Genomic DNA, 16,269 nt, shown 5'->3' on the forward strand with positions numbered 1-16,269 from the left:
GCCGGTGTGGCTTTCCCAAAGCTCAGTGATTATATAATAAATTGCTTTAGTTTGATTGTAAATATGTGTGAATGTGTGTGCGTATTTACATTCGTTCGCTTATTAAGTAAATGAGTCTAAAGACCTTTTAGTGATTTTACTGTAGCTTAATTTGCCCATTCAATCTGAGATTATTTTTTTTTTTTGACCAATTATAAAGGGTGCCACAACTGAGCTGCAACTTTTTAGAATGATGTTTTTTCCATTACATTTGGAAAAGAATTTTTTGTCACAAAAGTTGGAAATGTTGGAAAAATGTTTCGCCTTTGGACCGATATATGCAACTGTGCCGCTCGAGAAATGAATAAAAGGCGACATAAATGTGTACCTGCGTATTTTCTCTACACTTCCTTAATCATTTCCTTGACATTTTTAGTGTTAACCTTGGCCTCAGTTCACTATCAATATCAAGAAAGTGTTGAACGTTTTTCTCTTGTATTGTTAGTTGGTGTTAAATAACTTAGTATGGAATTTTTCAAAACTTATCCTCGAAAGATATTCGCATCAAGCTTGGGGTCAAATAATTTCGTGCGTAAAAAATAATTTTTTTTCATCACGTCTGGCCTACATCCTCCAAATGGAGGTAGCCGCAATTAAGAAAGCAGTGGACCGATTGCTCTGTTCGGTAATTACTGTAAAGAACGTAAATACCTGCTCCGTCAGTTAAGCGACAACTAGGGCCTTGGGGTCGTTGTTTGTGCGTTCGAAAGTGGTCGAGGAATGCCTGACTTCTCTCCCTCGACTGCATTCGAATACTTCGATATTGGGCTCATTTTGGTTCGCGCTAGGGAAACTGGCTTAGCGGGAAAATGCTCGGATCACGAGCTGGCTAGACAGGACACTCTGGAGATGGTTTCATAGCAAACTGAGAAGATTTGGGGTTTCTTTGAGAATCTGTGTATTATTCCTGAAAAGATGGGCCTCCCGTCAACTCAGCAAGTGCTGGTCTAATGCGCAAATGTGCAAAGTCGCGACATGCTTCTGCCCACGTATAGATCGGGGGCGCTCGAGGGCACTTCTAAGGCTAATAAAGCCGCAGCTCTCTCGAAGCTACCCTTACCGGACACTGTCCGTTAGGTGTCTATGCGTTGAGGCTTGGCATTGCTTCAAGTCTTTTCGGTAGAATCTATCTGGAGGATGAGGTGGAAACACGTCAGCATCTTCTTCTCAGTTGCCCATCCCTCATCGGACAAAGATTTAAACATCTGGGCGCTACCCTTTTGTTAATACAACTGCGGATATTGTGGGTTTAAATATCACACACCTCTTGAATTTCATCAGTGGCTTGAAGTGGTTAATTCGAATGTTGGTATTCATCCTCTAATACACATCCCCTTCTTCCTTTTTGCATCTGTTTAGTTCTTTTCCTTCTGAAGCTCGCCCTTTATTACACCAATATTTAATGAGCTATGAAACTGTGCACCCAAAAATTTTCTAAAAATTCTGTCTAAAAAATGTGAATTTTTGATGAAAATTTGTAGAATTTTTTTTTTAATTTACTCGAAGTTTCAAACTTGGATTAATAGGGCTTTGGTGGAAGAATGGACTATATTTCCATTAAAAGTTATTAAAATTAAGTGGAAAATAAACGAATTTTCAGTAAGTCTCTGTGCTGCAGTTATTTAACGCAGTGTATATTTCTGTGTGACACCTGGATTGCCGTATGCCCTTTTCTCAAAAAGCACTTTAGAAAATAATAGCAATAAATGTAGCAAAGCCGTTAAGAACTAGGTACTGCATAAAAAACTTTGACACCAGAAATTTTTCTTTAGCATTTAGGTAAGGAATTTAAGAGACAGATACCTGTAAACGGCCATATATTCCCTGATGTTCATTAAAATTATTTAAAATGAAGAAGTCAATATATTTTTTTCGAACTTGGTATACAGTTTATTTATACATTAAAATAATATAAAACATTTTTTTTTATTTTAATCATTTAAAATGGCGGATGTACACTTAATTCTTCCAGGAAGGTCGCAGCGGGGTATCTCCATCGGCGGGCATTGTAGCATCGGCGTCAGTGACTTGAAAAAAAAATACCAAAATTTTTTTTGTTCATTAATGTCACAATTTCTATATGATTTAAAAAAAAAAATGGAAAAAAATTACGGAATAAAATGCTTCAAAAATTTTTCCTACTACTTTTGCTTCGAAAACATAATATTTTCGAAAACTTTTATTTACATAGAAAGTTATATCATAAAAAAGATGTATGCAAAATTTCACGGAGATCGGTCAATAACTTTTCGAGTTATCGTGTACGCCAATTCGAAACATATAGTTTTGAAGTGTCTATAATTTGTTTGACATATTGTTAAAGGGTTATATTAACATTTTATAAAAAAAAAATTCGAAATCCTACAGGTGACTGTCCGCTTAAGAGTTCTTTTTATAGGCTGTTTTCGAGTTTCTGAAGATCTGAATAAATTTTGGTTTTTTGACAAAAATAGTAGGATTGGATTAATTGCAGGTTTGCGCTACGATCTAAAGGTATTTCGTGGCACATTTTTTAAAGTACAATACTTTTTGAGGAGAAGAAAGCATAAGGCAAACCAGGTATTGCCCAAAAATATACACTGCGTTAAATAACTCTAGCAAAGAGACTTAGTGGCGAAGTGGCACTTAGGACGAAGTGCAAACCTTCAATAAATTTGAAACTCAAATCTTAAAAAGTTTCCAAAAAATTATTGAAAACCCCAACAGCGTCAAATCCTAAAATGTGCAGGTTGAAATAATAAAAGTAATTAAAATTCTACTGATTGCCAAGTAAAAGTGTCACCCACCTATACACTATTACACTTTTTAACTCTAACGCATCACAATCTTGTTTTGTAACAACTTAAGTGCAATTGCTACTCCACGCTTGTAAATACAAACAAAATCAATTCTCATTAAGTGAAATTTGGCAACCGTGTAATTGACCGCGTAATTGCTTATTATTTGGTAAATTATAGAATACACACTCACGCGTACATACATACGTGACGCCTAATTTTAATACTTTGAATTTCAATTATAACAATTTTCTTCTGACCACCATTATTCGCTGTGTTTTTAAAAGAAGGCAAGGCCACCAAATTGCACCAAATTCCCCATTAATCAACGCCTTGTGCGGGGGAAGTCACCTCTCCAATTTGGCAATGAACTTTCCCCTGACTCACTGCTTGATGAGCTAACCTTAACGAAACCTTCGCGAAAAGTACTCAATTATCAAGTGCTAACACCCACTGCGTTCTCAAGTCACGCTCCATGCATGCACACATACATACGAGTACATACATACGTGGTGGGTAAGGCAAGAAGGAGTGCGTATTGGTGTGTGTGTGGGTGTGGGAGTGAGAGTGGCTTATTTTGCATATGTGCTTTTACATCATTGACTTTGACGCACCATTAATATGCAATTTTAATTATAACTGACCACACGCACACACGCGCACATACTCAAACTCATGCACACCCTTTCCTGCTCAAACTCCTTGATTTTTTTAGCGTAATTTTTCTTAGCCGTGACTTGTGTATTGTCCTACATATGCGCTTATAAGTACGAAGCTAAGTGCGAATCTAAGTTGCTTTGCTTTGCAGCCACCGGAAGCCGTACAGTTAAATATCATTAGAAGACCATTTGTTCAGCAACGCAGCCGAGACTACTACTTCGCCTATCACAGGCAGGCAGCCCACATGTCAGACCTTATTGCGAGATACATACATACAGATGGATGTGTACACGAGTAGGGACTTACATGAATTGTAATGATTTAAAGTGTTTTTGGTTTTTGTTCTTTTATCACGTGACAAAAGTTAGCGCCGCGAGTCTTTCTTCATTCTGACTTCAATTTTTAGAAATGACGATTTATCAAACTGGCTTAGGTGTGCTCTTCCAACCCTCTCGAAATTCTAAAGCGGCTCTGCTGTTTAATTCACAATTCAATTGCGGTTGGTGCGGTTGATGACAGTTGCAAAATGCGAAATGACATTTGTTGAGATGTCATCATTGCGCGGAGCCACGGTGCTGACACTTAAGAATATTATGGTTTTTGTCGTTAATGTACTTTTCTTAAGTCACACCTTGTAATTTGCGGCTAACAAAATGGACCTTTAATTAAAGTGTTGCATAAATTACGGCTTATTGCGGTGATTACGCAAAGGTTGTGTGCAAATGTGTATTCATACACACATACACGCACACATATCCGTATAGTGCAAGGAAACATTACGTAACACAGCCTTTAATTAATTTCCTCTGACGCAGCAACATTTTGACGTGTCATTTGAAGAACCTGGGTTTTTTAAATAATTTACCACGGTTGGTAGGTAGGCTGGGTGGTTGTCGCAATGATACACTTAGACCTTTCGCAGGTCAATTGTGATACCACTGAAGCTTATCCTTATCCGGTAACTTTAATAAACGAGCAGAGCTTCGTTAGTTTTAGATGGGCTATGTACGCTACATCGGTTAAAAATGTTGTATTAAGAGTGCGCAGCCTTCTCATAGCTAAGCTTTCCAACTCACATAAAAGGTGTCTGACTGTTTCCCCTTCTTCTGTATTAAGACAGCTTCTACAGAAATCGAAGTACGGGAGTCCTAACCTTCTAGCGTGGCTGCCTATTAAACAATGACCAGTTAATACCCATATCATTTTTCTCATAACTTCTCTGTTAAATCTTAACAAGATTTTCGATTGACCGTTGTTCCATTTCGGCCATGTCTGTCTGCTTAGTTCGCATGTTCTGAGGTTTTGCTAGCTTGTATTTACCTTTTTGATGGTTTCCCTGTCTATAAGTAATTTACAAGTGGCTATAGGTAGGGGTATCAGCGTCTTATCCGGTTGGAGATCGAGCATTGTTGCCGGTTCGAGCAAGTTCATCCGCTTTGCAGTTTCCTGCTATATTCCTGTGGCCTGGCACCCAGATAAGGTGCACTTTGTAGCACTTAGATACGTCATTTAGAAGTTTAAAACATTCTAAAACTGTTTTTGAAGAGTGTGTTTTAGATTCAAGCGCTTTTATTGCCGCTTGACTGTCCGAATATATGAAGACTTCATTGTGGATAATACTCTCGTTTTTATTACTGTAAGTCCCTCTTTTATGGCAGTGACTTCCACCTGAAATACACTGCAATGATCAGGTAGGCGAAATGATTGGCATACTCCGAGTTTATCGGAGTAAACCCCTCCACCCACTTTGTTGTCTAGTTTTGAGCCATCTGTGTAGATGTTTTTATCATTCTTCTTAACAATAAGCCCGTTATCCCATTCCTCTTCGGAAGGAAATACTGTGACAAAGGATTTATTAAAGTTGATATCCTTTGTCTTACAGAAATCCGTTGTGCTGGGAATGCAGGGGAATTTTTCTAAAATTGAAGAGTGTCCTCTTTGCTTCGTTCTGAGTAGGCCGATTTCTCTTAGCCTGAGAGCTGCTCTATTGGTAAAATGTTAAGCACAATATTTAGTGCCTCTGTGGGTGTGGTCCTAAGGGCCCCGTAGATGCAAAGACTGGTCATCATTTGTACATGCACCATGGTTCTTTTAATGTATAACTTATCTAAAGCTGGCCACCATACTAGTGTGCCGTATATTAGGATTGGTCTGACAATTGCTGTGTAAAGCCAATATACGATAGATGAGAAAGGCCCTAACTTAGCCCCATCAGCTGTTTACAAGAGTAGAGTGCTATTGTCGCTCGTTTTACTCTATCTTCGACATTTGCCTTCCAACTTAGGTTTCTGTCAAATATTAGACCTAAGTAGCGGGCCTCATCATTAAATGGCAGTGCCGTTCCACCTAGAGTCGGGGAGCTATATTTGGAATTTTATGTTTCCTGGTAAATAGAATGAGTTCAGTTTTATTGGGGTTGACGCTTAGCCCATTTGCTTTTGACCAGTTTTCAGCCATGTTTAGTAAATCTTGCATGACTTCTCTAAGTGTATTAGGGAATTTCCCTCTTACTACGATTGCAACATCATCCGCATAATTGACCAAATAGGAGGCCAAATATATTTCAATTGAATTCATTGTTACATATTTCGCTAAGGCTAACAAAGCCTCAGCTCTCAAATTTGGTAGGCATCCTTATCGGACATTCCCCGTTAGGTGTTCACGCCGTAAGACTTGGGATTGCCTCAAGTCCCTTCTGCAGAAACTGTCTGGAGGACGAGGTGGAATCATCTCAACACCTTATTCTCAGCTGCCCTGCTCTCGTCTGGCAAAGACTTAGAAATCTGGGCTCTCACTTTTTCGCTACGCCTGCGGATATAGCCGGTGTAAATATCATAAATTGTGTGAAGTTCATTAGTAGCTTGTTACGGCTAACTACGAACGCAAATCAGCCCCCGTCGGCGCCGTCGTAAAAATGTATGGTCATCATCGTATCTAATCCCAAGGCTCCTTATTCCTTCCCATCTCCTTTCTCCTCTCCCATGTGTGGCACCACAGCGGACGAATTTCTTAACATTTATCCAAGTGAGCCCTTTAGCTAGGGCAGCCATTTAACGTAACCTAACCTACATATTTCGCACAACTAAGTCACCATAGTTGTTTATATGCACATCAACTATTACTAAAAATCTGACCCTAACACATTTTACTAAAGACAAAAAATCTGTAAAATATCTCACTGGCGGGACTAATTACCTGCTTAAAAAGATCTAAATGCTTTACGAAAATTAGTTAGGGGATTGAAATCAAATGCAGTATCACAAAGGACCTTAGGGCCACCAAGTGTCTTGTCTCAGACAAGCCACCTGGCTAACCTAACATAACCATTATCCTTGATATTATTAAAGGTGTTGGGGATTGCCTCTCCCTTCGGAAGCGAACCTATTTTAGTACCCCAGCGCTTTTCAATTTGGACTGTTTCCATATTGGCTTTACAAGAACTCTGTAGGCAAGGAATACACCTATCGTCAGAGCTCTGATAGAATTCAATACTATTGGGTTGGCAACTAAGTAACTGCGGATTTCTTTTGAAAATCGAAGACAATTTTTTCATGGAACTAAATAACTTTATTCTGTAATGTATTGCCCATTTTGATCAATGACCTTTTGCCATCTTTCAGACAGCATCATAATCCTACGTTCATAAAACTTCTGCTTTTTAATTCCAAAAATCTGAATCAGGTACAGTTTGATTCATCATCATTAATTGGTAGTCGGTTATTTACAAATATTTTGAAATTGACTTTGCTGCCTCATCTCATTGAACAGTGTAAGCAATATTTTACCTGAAATATTGGGTTTCATGGCGGCCGCCGTAGCCGAATAGGTTTGTGCGTGACTACCATTCGGAATTCACAGAGAGCACGTAGGTTCGAAACTCGACGAAACACCAGTCAATGGCAAACCTCCGAGTGTATTTCTGCTATTAAAAAGCTCCTCATAAAAATATCTGCCTTCGGAGTCGGCTTGAAACTGTAGGTCCCTCCATTTGCGGAACAACATCAAGACGCACACCACAATAAGGAGGAGGAGCTCGGCCAAACACCCAAAAAGGATGTACGCGCCAATTATATATATATATATTGGGCTTCAGAAAGCTGTGTGCCGCACAATGGGTGCCGCATTCCACATTCGTTACCAATGGAACAAAACCACGCATTCGAATGCGACTTTCACAGCAACATTTAGAGCCTTTACGAAAGGATAAAGTGGCTTTTGTGCGTCGATTCAGAACTATGGATGAGGCGTGGGTATATCACCATGTTAATACAACAAAACAAGAGGCTAAGGAGTAGTGCGAATCTCGGTCCTCGGCGCTGAAACGAGTGCATTTTTAGAAATCGGTCAAGAAGTTTTTTTGGGATGCGAAAGGAACTTTGCTTGTGGATTACTTGCATTCGTGTAAAATTACCCAGTTTGACAATGGCTAAAATCCATGAATTAAAGTTCGAATTGTTGGAGCATCCCCCGAATTCACCAGATTTCGCCCAACGCGACTTCTAACTGTTTCCAGACCTTCAAGAATTCAGATCTAGAAGAATTATATTGAGAAGCATTCAGATATCTCAGTGACTTAGTTGGTTGAAGCCCGTCATATCAATAACGGGTGATTTTTTAGCTATTATCATTTTAAACAGTTGGTTTAAACAGCTGACGCACGTTTAGTGTTTTGTTTCACTGTCAAACATCTTCAGTTTGGTCTATAATTTAACCATGAATCGTCTTACAAACGAACAACGCTTGCAAATCATTCAATTTTATTATAAAAATGCGTGTTCCGTTAAAAAAGTTTAAAGTCGAAAAATTGTGTTCAGCGACGAAGTTCATTTTTGGATCAATGGGTACGTAAATAGGCAGAATTGTCGATTTTGGAGTGAAGATCAGCCAGAAGAAAAGCAACAGCTTCCAAAGTATCGAGAAAAGGTCACAGTTTGGTGCGGTTTATGGGCTGGAGGTATCATTGGACTGTACTTCTTCAAAGATGCTGCGAATCGTAACGTAGCTGTGAATGGTGAGCTCTACCGTGAAATGATATCCAACTTTTTTTTGCCCAAAATGCAAGAGCTTGTCTTGCATGACATGTGGTTGCAGCAAGACGGTGCCATATGCCACACAGCTCGCGTAACAATGGACTTGTTGAGAGGCGAGTTCGGTGAACATTTTATTGCACGTTCGGGACCTGTCAATTGGCCACACAGGCCTTTAGATAATTTTTTGTGGGGCTATGTTAAAGCGCATGTCTATTCAGACAAGCCTGATTCAATTAACGCATTGGAAGACAACATTAAGGCATTTATATGTGAGATACCGGCCGAAAGATTGGAAAGAGTATGTCAAAATTGGACTAAGCGGATGGGCCATTTAAAGCGCAGTCGCGGTCAACATTTGCATGAAATAATCTTCAAACATTAAATTATATGGACTGTACTATCGATTTAAATAAAAATTTCATGCATTTATCTGAATTTTACGTGTGTTTTTTTTGAAAAACTTTCCAATAGCTCTTAAAAAATCACCCTTTATTTGCTTCCACATTGGGATTTCAACTTAAAACTAGCGCTTTTTTCAAGCTTTGAGTATTTACTGAAAGCAAATCAAGGACAAAGAATCGCTAGCTACTACTTTCGTTCATCATTCAGGCAATTGTTGAATTTCACACTGTAAAAGTTATTTACTTTTTGAGGTTATCCAGGAATCGATCCAATTTAAAAATTTTCTGTAATAAAATAAAGGAAACGACCACGAACCAAATTCTTTTGCATACCCTTCAGTAATCAGTAATCGAAAAGTGCAGTCGGAGTATTGCTGGTGAGATGGCGACACCCAATTGAGCGTTTTAAAATAAATTTTAATGAAGTTTTCATCACTTTTTCGAGCATTTTCGTGCTAAAAAATTAAGCGATCGTACCTCGTTGCAGTTTCTAGATGCATTTTTTATCGGTACCGTTACCCAGTAAGACTAAACCGTGAACAGAGTCATATATATATATGGTGAATAAGAGTCATATTCGAGTTGAACATTCCAACTCGGTTAACGCAGCTATGGCAGTACTCTCATAAACTGTAATTTATTCACAAAATTAAACAAATAGAGAGCAAAAGACAATGAGTTACATTTGAATAGAAATTTTCGAAGTTATTCCATATTCATTCACAATTGCGTCATATTCGAATTTGACAGCACCTCATTTCAAGTAAGTACGTCTTTATATGAGTTTTATTCCACTGGGTTGGTTGTCAACGCGCAAGAATTTTTGCACTACATCGAATAGAGGAATAGGAAAAGAAAACCTACAAGAAATTATGTGCGGATGTTCAGTTGTTCACGGCGTGCAAACCAAAATCAAAGTGTTTTAATTTTACAGCTTTGTTATAGAGTATAATGCTGCTTAACTATTCAATTGCACTCTGAACAGTGTTGTTGCTTTGTATGTAAAACAACAACTCGTGTACAAAAGAATACGGCTATGATAACATTTTTTCAGAGAGTAACATTTTCCAAGAACGGAGCTCAAACTTTGAGGCACTAAAAGCATAGGCTAAACATTCTACCACCTCACTAAAAACAATTGGATTCGGATAATCTTGATATATTCAGAGAAATTTCGGGCACCGTTAATATTATTTAACCATTCTACAGCCACGTATTGATGGTTTTTCAAGACAAACAAATTGCCGAAGCATTTGACTTCTGCAATTATCGACTATCCGTTGACTATGGCCCTGAAACGGTCCAGAAACGAGTCGCGAGCTGCCCGAATGTGACTTGCAGGTATTTTGTTCCGCTCGCGGGCAATGGCTTTTCTCAGCGCCTCCAGACTGGTGAATCTTTTAGTGCGGACCTTGCTCTCCCAAATGGCCCAAAGAGAATAATCCATTCCCTTCTGGGGAATTTGAGAGCCATTGTATGGACGTTATGAAGTTCGGAACGCTGTTTTTTAACCATTCTTGGTTCACTCTAGCTTTGTGAGACCGGGCCGAGACCTGTTGAAAAGCCCATGGTCTACCACCGAAATGTCCAGAATACTTTCCCGATAATTGGAGAGCGCTCATTTGTGGCTATAGCGGCTCAAACCATTATCTGTGGCGGGTGCTGCCTCCTGGTGGCCAATCTATGACTCCAATTCTTTATGAACAGTAGGTCAAATAAACTCTATCGTTTTGGGAGTTTATGAATTGTTCAATTTGAAAAATTTTCTCGTCAGATAACACAATGTTCGGTAATTGACTGATTTCGGCCAAGCGAAGCAACTCCTTCGCTCCCTCAAGTCTGCTTGTTGCTGCTTTGGTGTGAGATCATACGCCTTTTGGATCTTGTAAGGCTTGACCTTGAGATCATTTTTCAGTATGCAGTGGATGCTACGTAAACCATTTCACGTGACGTTGCAGTCTTTTGATGACCACCTCCATGACGTTTCGCGATGCTACCAATATCATTGTAACGAGTAATGGTGCCACAAACAAAAACTTTCTTTACTTTGAGGTGCTCGAGCTCACAAACAATAGCTGGTTGTGATTTTCCAGCCAAATATAATGTAATCACACTATTACGTTTGAGATCTATTACTGATTTTCTTTTATCGCGTTTACTCTCGGCAAAATGCTTCCGCGCGCTTGTAAACAACACTCTGGACTGTCATTTAACCAACTAACAGACAGCTGATGCACGTGCGAGTGGTCTAAAGTTGACTACACTTCGAGTGTCAGACCCTGTATATTGAACTTAATTTTTTCTTTAAAAGAACGTCTTAACATGCATGAAACCCCTACCCTGAGTGATCCACTTTGTGGAAAGAGCAAAAGTACTTACACATTTCAACAAAAATTTTTTCTAACTTGCGATTTATGTACGTAAATTGCGAATGCCATGTAAGAATCTATGCAAATGTTTTCATTAGCGGACAGATAATATTTCACTTCTGACATTCCAACTTAAAGTCGAATATTTATATTCACAACTACCTGCTTCATTTCTGAACGTTACTCTACGCTAATAGGCCAATAATGGAATAGCTTTTATTCAGCTTTGAAAAATCTGCGCTAAAGAAAAGCGTAAACGAAAGGTCGTTCTGGCTTGCCGCCAACAACAACTAGTAGGTATTTCATATGCACAAGTTGGGGCCAAACACATGCACGCCTTCACAGACACAAACATGGCTTAGAGGTGAAAAATAAGTGGAAAGAAATCAGCGGAAGCGCAAAATTCTCCAACTTATTGCAGAGGGTGCGAAATATTTGCATTGCTTTGACCTACTTTTAGGCGCAGCAAAGTGAAGCGTGGCGTTGTTGGTAGCAGAAGAAGAATAAAGTATATGTTTTTTTGTCACAACGCTAACGTGAGGACCCAAGCACTCTGGGTAGTTAAGACAAACGAGTATCGAATTTTACGCGAGGTGCCAAAAGGTTCAGTGACCTGCCAAGCACGCATTGAAGTATTCCTGATAAATTTCGTATATTCTTGTGACAGAATATATTTGTGTGTGCACGTTTGAAGGCATAGAATGTTTAGCAGCGAGGCTTCATATATCCAGATGGATTCTTATATTGTAAAATAAAAGGTGTGTAGAGCAAATAAATTGATAATGAATAATATAAGTGCTGCAAAAAATTAAAGATACAAACATATTTTAAAAGTGGCTCTCGAAAGCGGGTGGTGGTTGTGGTGGAGGTGTAGTTTGAGTGGCACAGCCCAGACCCAATTAACACAAGAATGCCATGTTGATACATCACTTTTCATTAGGCGAACCATCTTTCTTTGACTATGAATCTGCCTATGACGTCTGCAATTCCTTTCAAGCTATTCATTGAGAATCCACCTAACATTCTATGTCTTTAAGCGACTTGTGCACTCACACAGGCAGTGTAGGATTATTTCCTTAGATTCTTCTTGATTGCAGTTTCTGCATATGTCGTTATACGGCCACCCCATCTACATACCTGGCATGGTCTCCCCAAGACAAGTGACTGGTTTTTGTTGACGTAATTCTGAATATGTCTGCTTGTGGCTTTGTTAACAACTCTTCAGTTCTGGATTTGTTGAAATTTGGCCACATTTGCTTAGTTATTTTGGAGCTATCCATATTGGCCCTTCGGTCAACGCCCTGCTTCTGGCCATTTGCGCACTCTTTGTGAACAGCCTATTTCTACTGCTTCGGATTCGTTATAGGATGTCTCCCGTCTTGCCAATTTATCAACCTTCTCATTTCCTTCTATGCTCTTACGGCCAACTACCCAGATGAGAGTGATGTCTGTCGTGTGCGCCAAAGCATTGAGTTCTTCTTTGCATTCAGTGACATTCAGGCTGCACTGAAGGCCCTGGAGAACGCGAAGCAAACCTCGAAAATTGTTCTAAAATGTAAGAAGTAACTTAATTCTGTTGCAAAACAGAACAAGCTTGTACTTATATGGATTTCAGGTCACTCCGGTGTGCAAGGAAACGAGATTGCCGATGAATTGACCAACTGTGGATCAGCGGTTCCCCACAGGGACCAGTGCCAATAATCGGAATCAGTTCTGCAGGAATCATGAATGAGATCAGCGATTATGTATGTAATCTACATAAAGAGCTATGGTCCGGTCTAGAATGTTGCATAACTGCAAAGTGTTTTGTGACAACTCCACGGCTACGATGTCGTGAGAATGAGTAATATTCGTTCTCTAAAACTGGAGGATGCTTACAGGTTTGCCAAAGAATCTGGAAAATTCTCTCTCTTTCTATGATACTTTTCTCCTTCCCTCCTTAACTATTTACCCTCTTTCCAGAGCTCTAAATACAATAGACTTTTTAGCCTGAGTGTTTTAGGAGCCACCAAATCTTTTGGCGTTCCTTGACTCGACCTATTCAAATTTCAATTTCATTTCTTCTTTGCGTTGTCTGATGATTTTGTTATAGGTGGCTTTAAAGCTAACATTGCTGTTTGACTATCTGAAAAAATACATACTTTCTATAGGTTTTGTATATGGTTTTCAATTATCCTGGAAGCTTTCCTTATCCCGAGAACTTCTGCTTGAAAGGATACGAAGTTTTTCGAATACACACAGTCATCTTAGATCCGCCAGTGAGCAGTGTATTTATATTCTCTTTGACTATTGAATTCAAATCCCATTCCTTATGCGGGAACTTTACCTTAAACTCTATTCTAAAGTCTATGATAGCGGAAATAAAAACAGATGAGTTGCTAGTAAGTCTTTGACTGTCTAAAATAACACTATGACCAAACATCCTGGCATTTCAAAAACCATCTTCTTTTATTCTGAAGTTAGTCGTAGTTGTAAGTCTATTGGTAGCAGGTAGAGCACGACATTAAGTGCCTGACATAATCGGTCTTACTATGGCAGTATGCATCCAAAGTGTGACTTTAAACTCCAGCTTCTTCTGATAACCCTTTTGCAAGTGTCAAGGGGAGTTAAAATTATAATAAAATCTAAATGAGCGAAGATTGCTTAAATCATTGAAAAGTGGAAATTTTAGACTTACTAGACTTACCAACAATGCCCAATTATATGCCTTCATTCTATTTTGTTACGTCCTCGAATCTTCTCCGTACCATAAATTCGCCCCATATATGTACATACAGGGTGCGCCATCTTTTATGTCGGTATGTAAAAGCTGAATAACTTTGTCATTTACCAACCGATCGACTTCAATATGCATGTTTTCGATACTTCAATTCAGTACGATTTCAGCCATGGATCGCTTTACACCGAAACAACGCGCTGAAATATGACGCTATACATCGAAAATAGTCATTCTAATGTTCTAACTGAACGCGCATGTTGCAAAAAGTATCGCGCCAAACAGGCACCGCCTGAAAATACTATTCGTCGTTTGGTGTCGAATTTTTTTGAGCACGGGACAGTAGAAGATCGTCAACATGCCATTCATCAACGACCACGACGTTCTAATGAACTTGTTGAACTCCAGGAACCAACAGTGTCGTATCGTCGTCGTGCTCAGCATCTTGGCGTCAGTGAAACCACAATGCGTCGCATTTTAAAGGATGATTTAAATTTGTTTCTGTATAAAGTGCATTTGACACAAAGAATATTGCCGACAGACCATTCACTTCGCTTGGATTACGGCCAAACAGTCGCTGGAATGGTTGACACTGAACCCAATTTTTGGAAGCAAATTTTAATGACTGACGGGGTTCATATTAACCTCTCTGGCAACGTGAATAATCTAAATTACCGCATTTGTGGAACTGAAAATCCACACGATATTCATGAAACGCCATTGCATGACCGGAAAGTTACTGTTTGGGCTGGCTTTTGCACCAAAACTATCATTGGGTCATATTTTTACCGAGAAAACGAAACGGTCGATGGAAACCGATATGGATGGATGTTGGTTCATTATGTCTGCCCGTCTACTGGTTTCAACAAGACGGTGCACCATGCCACACTGCGAATGCAACAATTGAATTTCTGCAACGAAAATTCCCGGGACGTCTAGTGTCAAAACGAGGTGATATCGACTGGCCCCTAGATCGCCTGACTTAAGCCCCTTGGACTTCTGTTTGTGGGGTTATCTGAACAGTAAGGTTTACGCCAACAAGCCGCAGACAGCTTAAGGCAAACATTCTTACCGAAATCGACGCTATAAAACCCGAAATGCTTGACAAGGTGATGAAAATCGCAGAAAAAATATCGCAGTTTGTGTTTGCTAATAAAGGTGGCCAATTGATTGATATTGTATTCAAAAAATAGTTTTAATAAATTGTAAATAACCAAACCAAATAAAAATACCTCACTTATACAAATCAGTTGTTTTGTTTTTCAAAGTTATTCAATGTTTTCATACCGACATAAAAGATGGCGCACGCTGTATGTATGTAAATTGGTAGTAGACTCGAGCTGTTGCTTAATATTATCGAAGCAATCACAAGCATTCTGAACGTTGATTCGAGAAAAGAGAGTAGTAGTTTGGGTTAAATAACAGACCTTTTCGTCTGCGTTTTACTGCCTTAATTACAACAAGCAAAGCTCTTGGCCAATCGCAGTATTCTAAACAAATTCATAAAAAATTATTTACTAAAAATTAAGTTCTGAAAATTTTAAATAAAGCAATGTGTCAAGTCGTTTCCAATTCTTAGATTCTGTGCTATATAAAATTATTATATATTTACTGCCATAAATCAGCCAAAAAAATTCGCTAATTTTCTTTCTTTTTCATTAAATCACAAATTTAATGCCTTCAACTTTAATTGAAAATAAAATTTAACTTAACAATTGAGATGGCATCGACAAAAGGAAGTGCAAAACTAGCCTAAACGCATCCGATTCCTCCACTTCCAGTACCGAGAAGTGCAATTGAATTTTAATTATCCAAATTTACCAAATTACCAATTTTGCATGCAAAGCCTAATGGAATTGGCTATTTGTACTCTAATTTTATGCATCCCCAGTGTTATTTTTGTAACAGCCATTTAACTGCTTCTTAGGCGCAACAGCAACGCCTGTCTCTGCGCGAATTACATGTCACTCATACGCCACAAGTGCCAAGAAAGTCAAATATTTACACCTTCACATGGAAAAAGTTTAGAATTCTACGAACTAAAACCCAGAAACCCAAATGGACGTCAAACTATTAGTTTTTGTTGTTAAAATTGCGGCACTAAATATCCGTTAGTAAATTTGAGAGTAAAAGGAAATAAAGAAAGTCAGGGTCAAATTTTATGCATTCATTGCATGCAGAAAACATTGGCCAAACAACATTAAGAAAATACGAAGGTGTGGGTTATTGGTGCGCCCAGAAAAGTAGTCAACGCAAGCATGTGTGAGTGAGCGTGAG

General features: G+C 38.9%; 1 protein-coding gene across 3 annotated transcripts in view; it reads left to right on the forward strand.

Moving 5' to 3' along the window:
- LOC128863675 (serine/threonine-protein phosphatase 6 regulatory ankyrin repeat subunit A) overlaps positions 1-16,269 on the forward strand; it is a 79,602-nt gene that overhangs the window by 17,662 nt on the left and 45,671 nt on the right. The gene's annotated exons all lie outside the window — the stretch shown is intronic.

This window comes from Anastrepha ludens, chromosome 5 (genome assembly GCF_028408465.1).
Source record: "Anastrepha ludens isolate Willacy chromosome 5, idAnaLude1.1, whole genome shotgun sequence".
NCBI classification, from domain to species: domain Eukaryota; kingdom Metazoa; phylum Arthropoda; class Insecta; order Diptera; family Tephritidae; genus Anastrepha; species Anastrepha ludens.